This window comes from Pelodiscus sinensis, chromosome 16 (genome assembly GCF_052426305.1).
Source record: "Pelodiscus sinensis isolate ZL-2025 chromosome 16, ASM5242630v1, whole genome shotgun sequence".
NCBI classification, from domain to species: domain Eukaryota; kingdom Metazoa; phylum Chordata; order Testudines; family Trionychidae; genus Pelodiscus; species Pelodiscus sinensis.
Window position 1 is genome coordinate 38,985,499 of NC_143067.1, and position 21,041 is coordinate 39,006,539.

At 45.5% G+C, this 21,041-nt stretch overlaps 1 protein-coding gene across 4 annotated transcripts in view; it reads left to right on the forward strand.

Moving 5' to 3' along the window:
• The first annotated feature begins 2,235 nt into the window (after positions 1-2,235).
• CTNNA1 (catenin alpha 1) overlaps positions 2,236-21,041 on the forward strand; it is a 152,998-nt gene continuing 134,192 nt past the window's right edge. Inside the window, exon 1 of one of the 4 annotated variants that reach the window (XM_075900135.2) lies at positions 2,236-2,394. The gene's annotated coding sequence lies outside the window, so the exon portion shown is untranslated. Of the gene's footprint in view, positions 2,395-2,606; positions 2,628-2,768; positions 3,028-21,041 lie in introns of those variants that run through there. The other 3 variants (XM_075900137.2, XM_075900136.2, XM_006115779.5) reach the window with 3 other exon arrangements.

Sequence of the window (21,041 nt, forward strand, 5' to 3'; positions counted from 1 at the left end):
GTGATCTTAGAACATCAATGTGACCCCAGGTTGGTCTGAACCATTCTAAAGCCATTATATGTATGTAAAGTTCACCTAAACCTCTCCTGGTTTTGGTTCCTGTGGTTTTACATTCTCTCCCCCTTGGGTTTTAAAAGAACTAGCCTTACTGCACCTGCTTTGGTCTCAGCACTGAGCAAAAGGGTAAATTTTCCATGCATTCGATGTGAAATTGGCAGGGTCAACAGCCTCGCCAGGACCTGGGCAAGGCAGGTGTGGAGCCTCAAGTAGAAGGGAGCCCTCAGTACTGCCCAGAAAGCACTGTGCCTCCCTCCCAGCCATAGTGCCGGACAGAGCGCATTGCGTCTCATTCTGGCAGCGATTTAAAGGACTTGGGGCTCTCACTGCCTCCGCTGCTGCAGTACCCGCAGCAAGATCTTTGGGCCTTTTTGCATCACTAGGTCCTGCCCAGGGCATTTCCCTCTTTGCCCGTGTGAAATCTTAAAGCAACCCAAGTTTTCTGGAAACTTCACTCAGAAGTAGCGTTGGGCCTGAACCCAAAACCGCATGAACTGAGATCACAGGTGAGTGTTGCACCCTTTTGCCTAATGCTCTTATGAAAGCAAGTACAGTAAGACAGATTTTGACTGAGGCTAGCTTTATTTATATGTGAAACTCTAGGAAGTGTGGTGTGAAACCACAGCACCCAAAACAGGAACAGCGGTTTAGGTGAAACAGATGATACTATCACACACGCCTTTGATAGGAAAGTGAAATGGAGCCCTAAGTTTTCTTCACCCACTGAAGTTAAAGAGTGAAAGAGAGTATGACCTGTTTGTTCAATAGTCCAATGTAGTTAGGTTTGAGTAATCTCCAGTGATTCTGGTTCAGAGGAGATATGGAGTGCAAGTGTTATGGATAGGTTTATCTATCTAAGCACTGCTCATCATTATAGTAGTGGGGTGGTAGATTTTGGACCCCCCCCTTACGGAATTAGGTCCAGATTTGAATTTCTCCTCTGGTGCCTCACATTGGACTAGGTCAAATGCCAGATCTAAACCCCTTCACCAGACGAGAGGCTGAAATCTGAACCCAGATTTGATCCAAACTTCATAACTGGGCATCAGTCTGTGAAATGCTGACCCAAATCCCAGAGCCAATGCCTAGCCCAGTGGTTCTCAGACTGTGGGTTGGGACCCCAAAATGGGCTGCAACTCCATTTTAATGGGGTCACCAAGATTGATGTTAGACTTGCTGTGGCCCAGGGATAAAGGAGAAGACTGAAGGCTTTAGCCCTGGATGGCAAGGCTCAGGTTACAGCCCCCCATGCGAGCGGCTGAAGCTCTTGGGCTTCACCTCTCCCCGCCCCGCACTGGAGCAGCAGGACTTTGGCTTTGGTTTCTCCTTTCCCCGCCCCGTTCAGGAAAGCTCAGGCTTTGGTTCACCATCGTGGGAACATGTCATCATTTTTGTTGTCAGAAAGAGTTTACTGTGTAATGCCTTGGGACTTGAAATCTAGACCTGAACATTGACTCTTGGAGCTGTCCTGTCTCATTCTGCCTCCTCTAGCCACACCCTCTGCAGCCACCAGGATGCACCTTATTCCCATAGGGAAGACCCTATTAATAGCTTGAACTTCCTGTGCCATGGAGCCAGGTCCACTGCCCCCCATCTCACCCCACTCCCTGCCCCCCCAGCCATCTGCTCCCATCTCACCCCACTCCCTGCCCCCCCAGTTCTCTGCCCTATCATCCTTGTCTGCCTCCAGCCATCTGCCCCCATCTCATCCCACTCCCTGCCCCCCCAGTTCTCTGCCCCATCATCCCTGTCTGCCCCCAGCCATCTGCCCCCCCATCTCACCCCACTCACTGCCCCCCCAGCCATCTGCTCCCATCTCACCCCACTCCCTGCCCCCCCAGTTCTCTGCCCCATCATCCTTGTCTGCCTCCAGCCATCTGCCCCCATCTCACTCCACTCCCTGCCCCCCAGCCCTCTGCCCCATCATCCCTCTCTGCCCCCATCTCACCCCACTCCCTGCCCCCTCGCCCTCTGCCCCCTTATTTCCATCCCTACCACTCCACGCCCCTGCCCCCCAGGCCGCCCCAGCGCCAGCCGCGCAGGCACCTTCCTCTCACCTGAAACTCTGACTCACCCCCTGCGCGCTGTTCCCACCCCGGCCGCTCCGCCCGCCGCGCGTGGGACGAGCTCCCAGCCTCTCACCTGCGCGGGGCGGGCGGTCCCGGGAAGAGCCGGGCGAGCTGCCGGGGGAGGTGCCCGGAAGAGCCGGCCGGGCCGTAAGGGGAGGTGCCCGGAAGGGCCCATTTCCTCCTCTCCGGCCGGGACGGGCGCGGCGCAGAGACAAAGCGGCTGAGGCGGCTCCGACCCCGGCTCCAGCGGCGCCTCCGGGACCCGCAGGTAACTTCCCGGCCGAGTGGGGAACTCCCCCCCCGCCAGCGGGGCCCCTGGGCCGCGGGAGCCGCCCGGGTCTGGCGCGAAGCGGCCCGCTCCTCACAGCGGGGGGGGAGCCGCCGCCCCGGCTGTGTTCGGCCTGGGGGGAGGGGCCCCCGCAGTGAGCCCCCCCCCGCGGGAGGGCCCCGAAGGGCGTTTCCCCCCCGGCCCCTCAGCGATTGTTGCTCGAGCCGCTGCAGGTAACAGGAGCCGCGGAAAAGTTTCCAGACGCGGGCGGGCGGGCGCCGTGTCCCCCTCGCGGGCCCCCGCCTCATGGGGGGGGGGGGCTCCGCATCCGTGCACAGCGCGGCTGAATGTGGGACCTGCGGCCCGACCATAGCCCCCCGCTCCGAGGGGCACGCGGTGGCGTCCTCCCCGCCGTCTGCGGGGGGCTCTGCCCAGCGGCGTCGGTGGGGCCGCGGAAGGTGCGTGGCTGGACTGGGCAATGGGAGGCCTGTAGTCGGCCCGACAGTACAGCGCTCCCCTTAGCGCAGTCGCTTAATTGTCACGTAGGCCTCATGCCAAAATCGACACATTGCTCTTGTCTTGTGACACTGAAGTGGCTTTTCTGGACTCTGCAGTGAAGAACGAGAGCAAGTGGTACGTACCCAGGGCCTGAAAACTCACTCTGCTTTGCAAAGGAGTGTTGCTGTGTCGCTGGATGGGTTTTCACTTTAAGTATGTCTAGCTTGTGTAGTCTACCTTTGCTTTGCAAAAGCAGAAAAATACACGAGAACCCCAGTAATATACATATTATAGTAAAGTTTCAGAACCAGTTCTGGGTGGAGGTAGAGTGTTACACGAGAACCCCAGTAATATACATATTATAGTAAAGTTTCAGAACCAGTTCTGGGTGGAGGTAGAGTGTTACACGAGAACCCCAGTAATATACATATTATAGTAAAGTTTCAGAACCAGTTCTGGGTGGAGGTAGAGTGTAAGGAACCTACAACAAAATGTATTTCTCTTCCTAAGTGACTTATGCAATATCTGTACAGTTGCTTGGTGATTCCCTCTGGACACTTCTGTTTCAGGTCAGTAGTGCTGGTCATTTACTTCTATGAATTACTGGTCACGTGCTGTCAGGATCCTCCTATATCACTTGACTACTGCACTAATCTTGTCTGGCCTTGATGCTTGCAAACTGTCTGCATTTAATGCAGGAGCAAAGATAAGGAGCTAGGCTTGATTGTCATTTCTTCCCCACCCCATTCCATTCTTAAGTCCCTTCATTGGCTTCTCCTTCTCCAAACTCATCATAGACAAACGTACATTGACAATCCTTCTAATTTGTTCCCTATCTTTACTTAACTAATGCTAGGCTTAATTGAATTCTTGTGGTACTATCTCCTCCTTGTGCATGAGGAGTAGCAAACCTTCCTGTCCAAACTTGTAAAGTCACTATATTTTCCTCTGTCATTCCTCAAAACATACCTGTGCAGATACTGAAAACCACAGCCTGAAAATTTCTAGGTGGGTAGTGATATGTAATTACAAACCTTGCCTTGCCTAAGAACTGTGCATTTATTGTCTATTTCCCAAGACTCTTCGTCTCCGCCTGTCCTCTACCACTGTGCTTGAACATATCTCTTACCTGTTTTATTTTGCCTCTTGGATTGTAAGCTTTTGGGGTCAGAGACTGTTTCCTCTGTCTGTACAATGACCAGTACAATAGGCCTGCAATTTGATTGATCTCTAAGTATTAGTATATTGTAAATACATAATGAGCTAGCTACCTCTTTGAACAAAGCCTGATGTTTAAAAAAAAGCCTATTTTGAAAATGCTTTATATATGTGGCTTAAGAATGACTGTGCCCATTTTGCTTTAAAATATAAACAAACCCCCCAAGTTTCCAAAACAGAGTTTTTCTGCACCTCCCCCCCCCAAAGTTTGTAGTTAAAAAGGTCAGTTTTGAACATCTCAGCTTTTCCATGAAAATGGCTTTATTTTTCTACCAATTCTAATAGGAATCTGAAGCAGAGTAAATGTTTATCTAAGGTGGACAGAGTTAGAATTAGAACTCTTATCTTCACACTAACTAAAATAGTCAACAAAATATTTTTATGTTTAATATAAAACTTTTAAGCTTCTTGAGGTCTTAAAAAGTAAACCAATTAATTAGTAGCTTCACATTTGGTTTCTTCTTGTGAAGTTTGAGATGTTGTTTGCCATGCAGTTTCTTCATGCAGAGGAGTTCCATGGTAATTGCTCTGAATGAAGTAATAACAAGTAATTGGAGGATAAGAGATTTAAACAAATCTTCTGCATAGATCAACTACTTGAGTGCCTCCTTGCAACTAATTGAGAAATAGCTTTTACAAGAGAATCAACAATGGCAGTATTTAAACTGGAAATATATTTAAGTGGAATTTTAACATGAATTGAAATTAGATCCTGTTGTCAGACAGTGGAGGTGGGTGGCTTCATAAATTCCTTTCTCCTGCAAAGAATTAATTGGAAATGTTACTTGTCATCTGTAATGAAACTGAGCAATCCATAGATATTAAGATAAGCCTCGGGTGAGGACAGAGCATTTTATGGTCCCCTGTGCAAATGCTTGTTAAATCATCAATAGAGTAGTGTTGGATACTCAATTGAGATTCCTACATCTTCTGAATTAACTAGACATCAAATAGAATATGGCAGGCTGACTTTTACTGTGTTGCTAACGTGAAACTGGAATGTTTGTGTTCTTTTCTCTTGTAATACAATGCCTTTCTTGGAAATCCCCAAATGCTTATTCCACTGAACTTGAAAAGTTATTTGCTTAAGGCAGGGGTGCCCAAACTTTTTTCAAAGAGGGCCAGATTTGATGAAGTGAACAAGCGTGAGGGCCGACCATTTTGCCTGACATTCTTTGAACCATTAAAATTAAATGCAAATTAACTATTTTATGCAAAGTTTATTGCAAATGGCATACTTTTCATTTCGTCACATGGATGACAAATCTAAACAGGTGTTAAATCACTCTGCCTTTCATATCTGAAGGCCAGATGGAAAAAAAAATCCAGGAAGCTGAAATATATGTCAGGAACATTGTAAAGTACATTACATATTATTGGTAATAAAGGTTGTCTGTCAACTTCTAAGTTCAAAAAATATGAACAGGAACATAACACCAAGTATACATGTTATGTCCAAATTTATTTATAACTGATTTAGACCAACTGACATTAACTGAGATTTTACAATGTATTCATCTCAATACAAATGGATTCGTTGGGGGCCATAAAAGATAGATATTGCCAAATTACCTGTGGGGCCGTATTAAACCGGATCACGGGCCGCAATTGGCCCGCGGGCCGGACTTTGGACATGCCCAGCTTAAGGGCTTGATAGCATATATGGTATAAAAACTTTCCATGCTAAGGAATGAGTTGATACTGGTGGAAACTTTTCATGTGGACATACATACAGGTGCAGTCTAGCTTTGGTTGCTGTGTAGGGAGTTTAAGCTAAATCAAAATAACATTGATTCTGAAATAAGATCGGCTAACAAAGATTATACCCCTATAACCTGTCTTATATGATAAAACTTTCTTGTGTAGATAATCCCCATGTTACTCTACAATGCTTTTTGAGTGGTTCAGGAGTGATGGAAAGATTAGTTCTAAAACATTAATTATCTTCTGCAGTCGTGTTAAAAAGCTGGTGTTCTGAATATTCTTTTTTAAATGCCTAGACTATTGATTCCAAGACACATTTCTGCTTCGTGCGAGTGTGGTAGTTGACTAGCATTTTCTTTATAATAGCCTTATACTAAGAGTGTAATTTATATGATAGCCAAGAAGACTTAAAAGAATAAGTTGTGTGTTTACCTTGAGTCATTCACTATATTGGGAGAGTGCCCTAATCCAGTATTATGGTGAGTTTGGAGTAGTTCCATTAAATGGATCTGCTATTCCAGGTATGGTTGCTCAAGAATTTGTTTGCAGTTTTGGAGAAAAGTTGCAGATGTTGATAGTACAACCTTTGAGAGTAGTAGTTATTTCACCAAATGTACAAGATTACAATTGTGTGGGTGTGTCGTTCCAATCTCTATTATTGAAGGAATCATGCTAATGAGAGGAACACATTTGAGAATCATTTGTGTCCTAAAACAATGGTAAAAGTAGAGCACAGAGTTAAATACATGAAAAATAAAAACCAAAATTTCAGATCCAGCTGCAGATGGAGTCATTCTGGTTGGAAAATGAGGTGACATTGACCAGAAAAGACTGACATTCTTTCTGCCCTGACTACCCTGCAAGAAGAGGTCAGCAATAAACTGACGTTCTGTATTGCATACAGTAATAAGATTAGCTTTCCTACTTATGTTTGCATGTGACTGTGGCATTCTCCAGCAGAAGCAAGTGGGTATCTTGACTCCCTAAATTTGCCAAAGCAAGGTAAAGTGTGGCTGTGAACCACGTGAATTTGGAGTGTATAGGATAGCAGACAGATGAGAAAAATGAAGTGAACATTTGTAGATCTAGACCAGTGATTCTCAAACTTCTTGGCCAATGGCCCACCCTGTTCAATGCAAACCTTTCTGCAGATGACCAACTAGCCACCGATGACACAATGGGTGCATGATGGGGTGGGGTCCAGGTAGGGTGCAGGAGCAGGCTGAGGATAGAGACAGGGGTCTGGCTGGGGTTTCACAATAGGAGCAGCAGCGAAAGCCTCCCGGTGAGCAGTTTCCTGTGCTACCATTTCCTCAGCTGAAAGGGAATGGAGTAGCAATGCGCAGAGCTGCTTCCTCCTCCCATGAGTTGAATCTGGCCTGCAAAGCTTGGGGCTCCTTCCTGCAGCAAGAAGCCAACCCCACAAGGCAGTGGCTGTATGGGGCTGGAGTGCCTGTGCAGGCTTCCCACTGTAGTGGTGGAGATTGATCCCTGAGCCCGTTGCCCACCTGCAAGACCATTGTGAACCACAGTGAACTAGCCCTATTTATTAAACTTCATCTTGGTGAGAAATGGGATTGTAGGATATAGAAGACCAGTTGCTTTCTGCAGCTGGATTGTGTGAGCTTTTTAAGGCCTTGTTTACATGGGAGAATTTGAGTATAAATTTACTGGCAATTGCCGCTGTATGGATGCTGTTATTCTGGAATGATTACTTCTTTCTGGGTTGACTTATATTGCTTTCAAAGTAACAGTCTAGAGTGTGGTTTTGTTTTGTTTTGTGTTTTTGTTTGGGTTTTTTTTCTCCAAGCTCACCTTAAGAGGGTGTAGATGGGGAAAACTTTAGACGATCTCTTATTTTTGGTCTTTGTATAGCACTGTACTACAGAAATATGTAGCATCCGTGGGCCTCTAAAACATTCTAAAGACATAGGGGAAACAGTCTCATCATTCCTTGGACTTATTGTCCCCTTGATACTATTTTCTGCTATGCCACTTGTATTGCATTATGGGGTAGAACCAGGGTTTTTCAACCTGTGGGTCGGGACCCAGGTCGCTATTACATTTCAAAAGGGTGGCCAAGTGTCTCCCTGGGTGGCTCTGCCCCCTCCTCCCCCTGTTTTTGAATTGCCTTGTGTCACCAAGTCTTCCTGAATTGTCAAATGGGTCTCCATCTGGAAAAGGTTGGGAACTGCTGGACGTTTCAGACCCATTGTACAAACATAAGAGGATTCTGCTTTAATTCATCTATCCTAATTGAATTCTCCACTCTTAGCCGGATTCAGAGCCATTCTATGTTAAGACCCAGAGAAGATGGGCTCCAGAGCTGGCCTCTCCTGTGCTTTTTACAATACTTAGAGACTGTAAGGCTGTCCACGTGGATGGGTTTGGTGGGGGACTTAGCTGTGCTTACTCAAGGGTTATATCTACGCTACCAAGTGTTGTCGACACAACTTATGTTGACACCCAGAAGTTGACACCACAATCACCAGTGGGTGTTCATGCTTGTTCCCTCTGACAGATTGTCAGATGGCAAGTAACCATCTTTGACAGTGTAAGCAATGCATTGTAGGTATGTATCTGAGGGTGTGTCTAAGCTACATGGCTCTGTTGACGGAGCCATGTAGATTAGGCTGATGGGCAGAGGGAAATAAAGCCGCGATTTAAATAATCGCAGCTTCATTTAAATTTAAATGGCTGCTGCGCTCTGCCGACCAGCTGATGATCAGCTGTTTGTCGGCAGATCAGGGCGGTCTAGGAAGCCTTTGTCGACCAGCGCAGGTATGCCTCGTGAAACCAGGTTTACCTGCGCCAGTTGACAAAGGCTTCCTTGTCGACCACAGCACGTCCAGATTGTCCCGATCTGCCGACAAACAGCTGATCGTCAGCTGGTCGGCAGAGCGCGGCAGCCATTTAAATTTAAATGAAGCTGCGATTATTTAAATCGCGGCTTCATTTCTCTCTGCCGATCAGCCTAATCTACATGGCTCCGTCGACGGAGCCATGTAGTTTAGACACACCCTAATAGTGCGGTGTTGTGGGAAAGCAGAGCTGATTTGCATCTTGGGATTCCCTCTGAATTCTCCACCAGCCTCCTCAGTTGCTGCAAAGAGCATCATGAGTAGCTCTGTGCTGAGGCATGTCAAAGCAGTACAGCAGCCTGTCCTCCTTCCCCTCCCCCCCCTCCCCCCGCTCCCCCGCAGCAGCAGTCTGCCTGCTACTGTGCTCTTAGTGCAGGGCAGAAGAGCAGGAGCACTCCAATGATTTGCTCTTTGTTTGTTCCCCAAATGGAGCAACACACTCAACTGTCAGACACTTCACAGAGCTTTGAAAGGGGAGGGGTGCATGCCCGCAGAGCAGGACAGAATAGAACACTGAGCGGAGCCCTTCAGGGCAGGCAGGCATTGACAGGTACTGGCAGAAGCCAGTTCTGTTGACAGACAAACAGTTGTGTCTGTATTGGTTCTTGACAATAAAGGGGGGAGGGTCTTTTTCATAGGGGGTAGAAACTTTTTGCCCCCAAAACTGGGCATTTTTCTCCTGATGTAAGCTGCATTGCAGTGTGTATGTTCTCATTGTTTTGGCTACAAAAGGCAGTTCTTGGCAACAAAACTTGGTAGCCTAGACTTAGTTGAGGGGTGGGTGGGTGGGGTGAATCCTGCAGAGTGAATCCCTCAGTTGTCCAATCAACAAGCTTAGTAGCTGGTAGTCAAGAAATAAGGAGCAGCTTGAGTTTACTCTTGGGGGAATTCTGTCCATAAAATTCCAAAACTCTGTATAGTTTACCTATCACAATAACGCAACATAATTCCAGCAGTTACACTTACTTGATAGCTTCAGAGGGGTAGCCGAGTTAGTCTGTACAGAATAAACTTAAACAACAAATAGTCTGGTAGTGCTTTAAAGGCTAACAAAACATGTAGTTGGTGGTTTTTTAACTTGATAGCTTTTTTTAAAAATTAGAGATGCTAGCATATAGTGGTTTAAACCAGTGTTTCTCAACTTTTTTTTGAAGTACTCCTTTTTTTAAAAACAAGTACCCCCAATACTTAGTTTTCTTTCACATGCTTCCCCCCCCCCCCCCACTATTGCAACACATTTATTTAAACAACTTAATCGTAGCTGGGTGGGTGATGAAATTTGGGGGTGTAAAAAGTAGAAAAATAAAATGCTGTAAAACTTAAAACAAAAGTTCAGCTTTCTCCAAATTTTCAGTTGTGTTGATGTACCCCCCCAGACCTCTCAAGTATCCCTAAGGGTACTTGTCCCACTGGTTTAACTGATTAGCCTAGGGCTTATCAATTAATCCAAACTACAAGCATTCCCCCCCCCCCCCAAATATGTATCAGAGGCAGTAAGGTGTGGGGGAGGGAGATAGGAACCAGTACCCACAGGGAGCTGGCTTTTATTACAACTCCACTCATGCTGCTACCTCTGTATCAGAGGTGGGAGGGTGGTGCTGTCAGCAGGGAGCTAAGACCCCCCCACGGACAGGGGCTGCTGCCACCCTATGCTACTGCTCTCTGTATTAGAGGTTAAAGTGCTGTGCAGCCGGCAGGAGCTGGTCTGTGGGGAGCCGATTTTTAAACAGGCTCCCTTCTCAGACTAGTTCCACCTGTCACCTGATAGAGGCAGCAGCATAGGATGACAGGGGACTCCCTCGGAGTGGGGCTTTGAGTGTACTGGCTGCTGGCCCCAGGAGCATTTTAGTCATTGTGTAAGCAATAAAAACTTTTGTGCCTGCATGATTACTAAAATACATGTTCTCTAACTTCCCTAATTTAAACTACAACATTATTATTGTAACCAAGACCTGCCTTATAGTTATAATCCTGGATTTTCATTTCAATTACATTACAGAACACCAACATAAAATAAAATAGACTGTCACTTCAAATTGCTCAGACTTCTGCACAAGAAAGTAGTATAGTTTTGCTAATCATCCTGCATTTTTTTTTAAAATTAGACTGAGCTGTAATCTAACCCATTGTGCCTTCCTGGCAAAGGGAAAAAAAATCAATGCACATAGACCTTACTAGCTGAGGGTTACTTTACTATCCTTTACAATAAGGCTTCTTTACACCATTCTGGCAAGGTAAAGGAGCATTAATTGACTAAGAATGGGAACAATTAACAAACATTAGTCACCTGTCTTTTTAGTTGTTACATTTCTGGTCTGCCTCAGGGACCTAGCCTGCTTCTCACAGCCCTATCCCTCCAAGGCCAGGATTCAGCAACAGGCTAGGTATGTGCTATAGCTTTTTCTGATCACTTTTCCGGGAAGAGGTGCTTCCGCCATTTGACCCAGTCTAGACGGGGCCAAATGGTAGAAAAGCCGCCTCCTTTCGGCGGAGCCCTTATTCCTCATAGAACGAGCTATAGAATGCTCCCCGAAAGAGCGCATTTGCTGTTCCACAAAAAAAAGCAGAAGAGCAAATACATTCCTTGGACACGGAGTTTTTCTGGGATACCAGTCTCCCCTTTCCTGCCATGGTGATATGCCCTCAGGCAGGAAGGGGTATGTTGTGGACAGGTTTCTCCCTTCTCTTCCCTCTCCCTCTCCCCCCGCCACTTTTCTGTGTGGGAGTCAAGACGTCTGAAGGTATGAAATCTGCATCTTGTCCATGTTGCAAAATTCCATCGTGAGTACGAGTTGTTCCCCTCCTTAGCAGTGACTTCAAAATATTAGGTGAGAGCAGAACAAGCTGCTCAGCAGGTCCTGCTGTGGGGTTAGGTTCTCACCCACTTGTATTGGTGACACATGAGGTCACTCTCCTGATGCACAGCTGAAATAGAGCAGGGTTGTTTCAGAAGGAAGGCAAGGTTTGTAGGGGCCAGTGTGGGAACTGTTTCCACTTCTGCTAGGTAGGTTGTCTTAAGCACTGTTGCTACTGATAATGTAGCTTACAAAATGCTCTCACCCTTTGGTGAGACCTTATGCTTTCAGTAAAGGGGTGCTTCATAACAGATAGCAGTTTTCCATTGTCTACACTGGGAAAACACCCTATTAAATGCCTTACACACATTTTAATATAACTTAATAGAGATGAGGACAAATGCATAAAATGACAACTACAACTTTAAAGAATGGTTAACTTCAGTAAAACATGTAGTCACATTAAAAATAACTTCATATCTGAAGACTAGGGGATAGCATACGTACCTCAATTTTTAAAAAGGCCCTGCTTGTAATCCAGAGGTTACCAACCCAGTAATCTTTACACCCATTCCTGGTAATCTGGTTGAAGTAATTAATACTAGAATTAGACCCTGTCATACCTTCCAGGTGTTTAACAAACATGGTTTGTGCAAAGGGAATTGCATCTTGCTAGTCTACTGATGTGTACAAAGAATTCTGATAAAAGAAGTGGATAGAGGAAAACCTGTCTGTCCAGTATAGAGAAGATCCTTACTATGTACCTATGAAATAACAGTGACTTGAGGTATAGAACCATTGCTTTGTCTACACTGGCAAATGTAAAGCGCTGTCAGTTACAACGCTGCTCACAGAGCACAGCAGTGAAACTGTCACCTGCCAGTGCAGTAGTGTGAGCATGCTTCTGGCACTTGCAGCTGAATCCGGAGAGGTACAGTCTAGGGATGTCAATGTGTAGTCCACTACACAATTAACCAATAAGCCTGGGCTTATCAGTTAATCTTATCGACTACACACATTCACCCCCCCCCGCCTTGCTGCCTCTGTATCAGAGGCTCCAGAGACAGTGGAGGATGGGGGGTGGGAGGGGAGTGGGAGCCCATGAGGAGCCACTGCAAAGAAGCCCCTGTCCACTGCAAAGCAGCCTCTGTCTGCGGGATCCCCTGTAGATGGGCTGTGGCCATAGACCAGCCTCTGTCCACAGTGAGCCTGGGCTTTGCAGCAGCTTCCCCCATCCTTTTCCTCTACTCTTCCCTCCCTTCCAGCAATCTCTTTCTGTAGGGAGCTCAGACCCTTTTGGACAGAGGCTGCTGTTGCTTGGGTCCAATGCCCTATAGTGCCTGGCTTTGCATCTCAGTAGCTCCTGTGGCGGTCTGCATTTGGTCCAGTCTTTTAATGGCTTTTGTGCTGCACACTCTGCCTCTTCAGTCTGCAGGACTGGATCCCAGACTATTGGAAAAAAAATGCTGATCGGTATGACTAACACATCATGTGGCAGTCAAGTTATTCCTTAAGCAGCAAAGTGACAATGAAGAGTCACATTGATCTTGCCATGCACAGTAACTATGGTATGAATGGCTTGTGGCATTCATGGTGGTGCTGATCGCAGTGGAATACTGATTTGGGAAACAAGCCCTGAGTGGTGGGATCACATAGTCTTGAAAGTCGGGAATGACAAGCAGTGGCTGCAGGATGAGGAAAGCCACGGTCATTGGACAGTGTGGTGAGTTCGTTCCCCACCCTGGTGTTGCATGGACATGTGAATAAGAGCTACACTTCTGTGCTGGTGAAGCATTTGGAGATTGCATTGTGGAATCTGGCTACTCCAAGCAGCTACTGATTGGCTGCCTATCAATTTGGAATGGTGAAATCAACTGTTAGACTCTGGTTGATGGAAGGTTGCAGGGCCTTTAGTTGCATCCTTTTCTGAAAGACTGACTCTGGACACCACGCTTGGCATTTTGGATGGCTTTGCGCAGATGGGCTTCCTTAACAGCATAGGGGCAATATAGATGGCACACATTCCAATTCTGGCACAATACCACCTAGATGGAGTTTGTTAATCAGAAGGGATGTTTTTCCACGGATCTCCAGGTGCTTGTGGATCATGGTGGGTGTTTCATGAGACTAATGCAGGCTGGTCCAGAAAAGTGCTCATGAAGCTATGGACTGGGAGCCTTGACAGCAGCAAGGAGCAGTTCAACAGGATGAGCAGGTGTAAAATGACTCTGGAGTGTGTTTTTTTTGGGTTGTTTAAAAGCCCATCGGTGATGGGAAGCTGGACCTGGCTGATGACCACATCCCTGTGTTTATAGCCATGTGCTGTACCCTCCATAATACTTGTGAATGGAAGAGCAAAAGCTTCAGTCAGGGCTGGCCTGCTGAGGCTCCGTGCCTGGAGGCTGTTGGAACAGCCTGAGACCAGGGCTGTTAGTGTGGCCCATAAGTATCTGGGAAATTCTGAAAAAACGTAGTAATTGTTGCTATGCATGGGAGTGCAGTAATTGCAATGCTAGTGCATGACTGTGATTAGTCTGTGTGATGCTCTGAAAGAGAAGGGCCTGGTGCTTTGCTGGTGTGTGCGTGCTGCCGTAGAATCGAATAAAGATTGCTTTCAAAGCCAAGAATTTCCTTTATTAGAAACACCAAATATTACAACACACATGCAGTGTGGCACATCTGCACTTTGTTGCAGGAGGGAGGAGGTGAGGCCCTGGCATGTTTATGGACTTGTGTATGTCTGGGTATTTTATGCAGCGTTACTGTCTGTGCTGTGCAATGGGTGCTGCAGTTCAGCAGGGCTAAACTGCCTGGGGATGTGGGTCGAGTGCCTGTGGGAGTCTGCTGGACTGGGAAGGAGCAGGTGCCAACTGCGGACAGGATAGTGGCCAAAATATGGTGAAGATTCATGGAAAACAGTTTTGGGACACGGGCTGCAGCCACGTCTTCAGTTCTTTTCAGTAGCTGCCTGAAGCATAACCTCATTCATTGTCATCTTTACTCTTCTGAGGCACTTCCTTGCCTGGCACAGCCATTCAGCTGGTGATAACAAGGAAGTCTGGAATCTCCAGGTTAAAATCCGTGAAGCCAAAATGCAACGTTTTACGGAGGGACCATTGTTAAACACTACACAAAGCGCTGATGTGACCCAGTTTAAGCAAGCACTGATTGGCTGTCCCAGGGTGAGCACACACAAGACAGAATGGTGAGTTAACCATTGGGCCAGGGCCTTACTGTAATCTGGGTTTATGCGTCTTGGGGAGAGCCCACACTGCAGAGGCCCCTATAATCAGTAATGCCCACTTTTTCCACAGGCTGGTTCATCCTGGAAAATACTTTGCTGCTGAGGGAAGCATGGGAGGGTCTTGGATAAGACTGTAGCTTCCCTTCTGCGGCTTGCCTGTGTACAGCAATGAATAAGCAGCTCTGCCAAGGAACCTGCAGAAGTGGATTGACCAGCATCTGCCTGATACTTTCGATGACATCTGAGAAGCCTGTTTTTTTTGTTTTTTTTTAAGTCATGACGTGAGAGTACATACTCAGTACCAATCTGACTAGCCTTGGTTGGTACTAGTGTAACTGCCACTGGGAAGATTTGAACCTGGGACCTCTGGAGCTTAGTGTAGGAGCATTGACAGTTTGAGCTGTAAAGCCACCTGGCTCTTAGCTCAAGCTGTAAAGTTCCTTTGTTCTTATTTCTTGCTATAAGTGGTCTAAGTGCCACTGCATGGGACAGTGAACCACACTAGGTATGCATCCTCTGCCATTTGTTTCCCCAACCTCTGACTGCTGTGACTGGCTAGCCTCCTCTGGCATAGAAAAGGGCCCCTGACTGCATGAGTCTGTGGATGCTGTGTTGTCTTTTGGCTATGGGCCCTCTCTCGTTCATCCACTATTTCCTCTTCCTGGCCCAGTCTACTCTGGAGTGGTCTCTGAGGCCCTGAAGTATCCACAGGGGTCTTCAGAGCTGGAGTAACCCCAAGGTACATCATTCAGCAGTTTGTAGGACTGGCAGGTCATGGGCATAGCACTGGAGTGATGGTTTGCCTCTGTACTTTGTGGTAATATTTTGCAGTTCCTTCACTTTGACGGTGCTCTGCATCCAAGTCATGGCCCTTTTTGGTCATACATCTCAATATATGGCCATTGCCACCATAATTCCTGTGGTTGGCTCGCAGCTGGGACTGCACAGCTTTCTCTTCCCCAAATGTTGATGAGGTCCAACATCTTGGCATGGCTTCAAGTAGGGGATTATCTGGTGTGTGGAGCAGGCATGGTCACCTGGAAAGACGCACCGAGATCACCCCATGTGTTGCCGAGCAAAATTCCTTTGGAATTTTGAAAGGGTGAGTCTGAGGACTGGCCTCCTAAAGAAAGGACAGGACTGTAGAGGTCAAACCAATCTCCAAAGAGGTGAGAACAGGTATTGTGGGATGGGTACCAGAGGCCTGTCACAGCACAATAGTACATCAGTGTTCATGCTGGCATCCCAGTGCTGTAGCCACCGCACAGCAAGCTGTAAGTCTCTCATTGAGAGAGCTTACCTAGAGTGCAGCAACTGTGGAGTTTTGTGCTCACTAACTGCCTTGTCAATGTGGATACCTCAGGAGTTAGTGCTGTGAACAGATTTACTGCGCTGTAATCTGCCAGCGTAGACAAGCCCAAAGTTTGCACTAGTACAGCTTCAGCTGTACTGCTGACTCTCTTGTTGATTCTACAGCAATGGAAGGGTTTTTTCCATTGCTGTAATAAATCCACTGCCTCAAGGCAATACCTATGTTAATGGAAGAATTTTGTCTTTGATCTAGCTTTGTCTACAGTGGGGGTCACATCAGCCTAGCAGTGTGTTACACAGGGTGTTAAATTTTTCACAGCCCTGAGTCATGCCAGGTAGGTTGGCTTAGTTTTGTCTTAGGGTTAGGCAATTCCTCAGTGTTTCTTTGTAAAATACCATTGAGGACTTCAGAAGCTGCTTTAAAAAGAGTTAAGTGTTTCAAAGGCTGTCTCTTAATGTGGTGGTGGTGTGGAGCAGACAAATGGAAGATGGTTTGGGCTATATCTGTTCTTGGAAGAGCTTAGACACTGTTTTGATAGGTGCATTAGAAACCCCTATGGCCATGTAAGGTGGAAATTGATGTGCTTTCCAAATCACATGCCTTCCTGAGAATACAAGCACAATTATACATGTCTTAGTTCCCTTACAAAGTCTGCTAACATGGATTTAAGAGCTGCTTGTCCTGTACCTGTTCCTTTGCATACCTACTGTGAGAAGATAGATTTTCTTTGTAAAGACTAGTTGCTTAATGTTGAAGGGGGGCCTGACCAAAATCTTGAGTGACATACCTGTGCGAGCTGATCCTGCTGAACAGGATTTCATTTCTTCTGAATGAACTGTCTCTTCTGTCAAACTCTACAAAACTCAAACTACACTAAGACAAAATAGAATATATCAAAATGGAAGTAATTGCATCAGCTAGACTTCCACTACATCTGTAGCTGTGCAATTGGCCTTCTAATCAAATTGCTCCAAAACCGCCTTCAGTTTCCTTACAAATTCAGCGTCTGTGTAGTCGTCTTGTAAAATGAGTGCTGTTTTGCTCATTCCTCTTCATATATAGCCAATGTCAACTTATTTAAATGGCAGTTGGATTCAGATATAGTCTAAAAATTCCTCTTCATATCATTGGGAAGCGGAGAGCATATTGTGAAACTTAATACTTCTGTGGGATTGTTGGGTATTGGTGACATCTCTTCCCACAGTGTTTTAATATTGTGAATATCCATATCAGATGTAGCCGTGTTAGACTGGGGTAGCTGAAGCAAAATGCAGGACAACGTAGCACTTTCCTGCGCATCCAGAAATAGCATAAAATATATCATATTCCTGCGCATCCAGAAATATAATTTAAGCTATCGTGCCGAAAGTGTCCGTCTGCTATGTACATTGGACAAACATCTCAGACACTTCGCCAAAGGATTAATGCCCACAAAACAGATATCAGACAAGATCACAAAGAAAAAACAGTTTCTTGCCATTTTAACCAGAAAGGACACTCTCTCAATGTCTTAACCACCTGCATTCTGCTACAAAGACCTTTTACATCTGCACTTGAAAGGGAATCCTCTGAACTGTCATTCATGTTAAAATTCGACACTCTCCAGGAAGGAATGAACAAATACTCAAACTATCTTACCCATTACCAAGATAGCTTCCCCAATTATCACCTCTAATACCATTAGCTCACAGACATCCCACTCTCCCCACCTCTAATATCATCAATTCACAGACACTTACCTTCCTTCCTTCTCCTCCCCCCGCCCCTGCATCCCCCTCCTGTTCTGAAATGTGATTTGTCCTTTTCATATGTGTTCACGTTTTTAAATTGTATCCTTTGGTATATATGGTTGTGACTGTTTTCTTCCACTATTTGATCTGAGGAAGTGGGTCTGGCCCATGACAGCTCATCTAATAAACCATCTTGTTAGTCTTTAAAGTGCTACATTGTCCTGCATTTTGCTTCATATCAGATGGTTAAGGCAATAGTAGCAAGATAACTTTTCAGCTTCCATTTATCATTGCATAAGCAAATTGCGAAGAACTTTCATACTCTTTCTCCTCCCCTCCCCCACTATCTTTGAGTAACTTGTTTTTCAATATTTTTGTGGCTTTCTCTTCAAACATACACAGGGGTAGGAATTCTATTTGTAACTGGCCGAGCATAAGATTTGACCTATCAGCTTACATTATTTTAGTATAAGTATTTCTAGATGTCACAAGCGAAGAACTGGTAGGATTCTTGTGAGTTGAAAGCTGCTGGGAAGAGAATAGGCACGGTGAAGCAGTTCAATTAATAACTAATTTTCTTTCATTGTTGATATTCTTAGCAAGTTTTTGCCTTTTCACTTTTATGGCTTGGTCACTAAATTGTCACTTTTTGGGTAAGACATAGCTGGCTGTTCCTGAATGAAGCTGACAATAAAGACCTGCTGAAGCCCTGGAACGGAGCCTTAATTCATCATTGTGATTGTTTTGATGATGACTATATAGAAAATTGCTTGCAGGACCATCACAGATCTCACTTTTTGCTTCAGTAGATGCTTTTATTGAGAACATAACAGCCATACTACTGGGTCAGATCAAAGGTCCATCTAGCTCAGTATCCTGTCTCCTGACAGGGGGAACTCTCAGCCCTGTTTAATCAGTTCACCGATTAAACAGGATTTTACATTCCTAGTTAAAATGTATGTGTTGGAAGATAGGTCTGTTTGTCCTCTGTTTTTTGAGACTGCAGGTGTGAGTTTGGAAGACGGTCAATTTTGATCCAAAAAGTAAATGGCCATGCCAGACAAACTACTTCAGTTATCAGCAGTATGCAGATTTGTCTCCAGTGTTAGCAGATTTGTGGCACTAAGGTTTGTACATGGTTCTGGCATTGCAGTGTTGGGTCAAAATGCAAGGGTAGTACTGGGAGGGTAAAAATAGCATGCTGCTTTCTTAGTTTAGCTTAGTTTATTTTTAACTCTTCACTTTGAATACTGGATTGAAATGCCCCTCTTTCCTCCTCCAAAACTTATATGATGAATTTGGCTCTTAAACGTCTCAAGCTTCTAAATATCTACTTAACTTTTTAGGGTTTCTCTTGTTGCATGTATTTTACCACAAGTAATGACTTCACACCAAGTCAGGCTTCCCTGCATGTGATTGCAATCTTGCCTGAGTAGTTCAATTTTTGGCAACTAGTAGTTTGCTCAGATTAAATCAGACAGCTAGTCTGAAGGACCAACATGATTTTGAATAATTAAAAGGATATGAGCATGGTTCTTGTACTCAAATTGAGCATGTCATCCATTAGTTTAAGTCTTATTGTAACATGATAAACTAATACAGAATCTCCTGTATTTGCTGCAGTTGACTTTCATGTATTTGCTGCAGTTGACTTTCATGCAGTTTAACTTGAGGCAACATGTTTATGGCAAACAAGAATGAAAAAAGCTTTGTTCATGTAAGTAAAGGCAGAAGGCTACCGTGTGAGCATTTTGGCTTGAAAAATGCTTGCTTTTGGGAAAATCATTGATATGGTCTTGAGAGCATTTGTTTAGATATTCAAGGAGAGCATGCCTTCCACCTCCCCAATGAAATAATTAGGCATGTGCCTGAAAAGTAGAGAAGCTGCCAAGATCCATTGGGCCTTATTCATGTCCTGATGTGGAGGGGTAGTGGATTAAAATGTTCACGGGATGTGACACACAGGATCACATGTTGAAAAATATGCCTTTGTGTGAAGGCACCTGATTCTGAGAATAAGAATGTGACCGGCTTTTTAGGTATTACTGGAGCATTTGGTAGCTGGGAGACCTTAATGACCTTGCTCTTGAATGGTGGTGAGAAGGCAATAAGGCTGCCAGAAGTAGGTTCAGGTGGAAGACCTAACTTTTTTTTTTAAAAGTGTTTTAAATGTAAAAAGTTGTTGACACATTTGGGAGTTCCCTACAATCTCTTTGGGAGGTTGGTTATATTAGGTACATTTTTGGAGTCCATTTGCCTTAACTGAAAAGATTGATCATCCATGCTCACAATACATGAAGAATCATTCTGAAGAGAGGGGGAAGACAGGAATGAACACTTGGGACAAGACGTGAAGTGGATTTCCTTGGAAATGGAGAGGTGACAACACCTCTCTTCCTCTCCCATACCTTAGGTCAGGGCTCCCGTACCTTAGGTCAGGGCCCCTGGGGGCCACAGTGATACAACACATGCCGAGGGTTGCAACATAAGTGTGGCTGCATGTACATGCAGATATATGCAAATAGTTTTTCACACTGATGGGCATGAATACAAAGATTAAGGCAAGACTGCGCAACATGCAGGCCCCATTTAAGTCATTTCTGCTGATATTAATAAAACATAATATTTACCCAACTTCCACCCAAATGACAGCACTTTTAATGAATAATGACAGTCCAGGAATTTAACTACTAAAATGCATATCAACAGAAGTCCATTATATTGGCTGCTTTTCTGTTTTGGCTCCCACCAACGGGCCGCATGTTGAGCCCCACACAAACCCAAACTGCACCGTGGGCTGTAAACAAACAGGCTGAGGGTTGCATGCGGCCCACAGGCCACATGTTAGGCTAGGGCAGGGCTACCCAACAGGTAGTCACGCTGTCCAGGGGGACTCTTTCTGGTGGCTATAACTGTAGCAAGGTAAGTGAGTAAAGGATTATCCAGTGACACCTTCTGCCCTCCTAACTTTGTTACGTATTTGAGAGCGTTTGTCTTCCTGTTCAAGAGCTAGGACTACCACATTCAGTACACGGCTTCCTTTTGTCTTAACTTAAAGTACAGTAGAGTTTGGTTGTGCCAGGAAAATGGCATGTGCTTGGGATGGGATTGCTTCTCCTAAAGCTGTATAGAAAATAACTAGGGAGGTGAAAGCGGCTGGCTGGAGGTGCCTCCCCATACTGTCCAAGACTGCCCCAGCCCTGAGCTTTGAACTCCCCACCAAAGATTTGTACGAAGATATGCTGGCTGTAGCCCTCTGTCAGGGATGAATTCACTATTTTATTG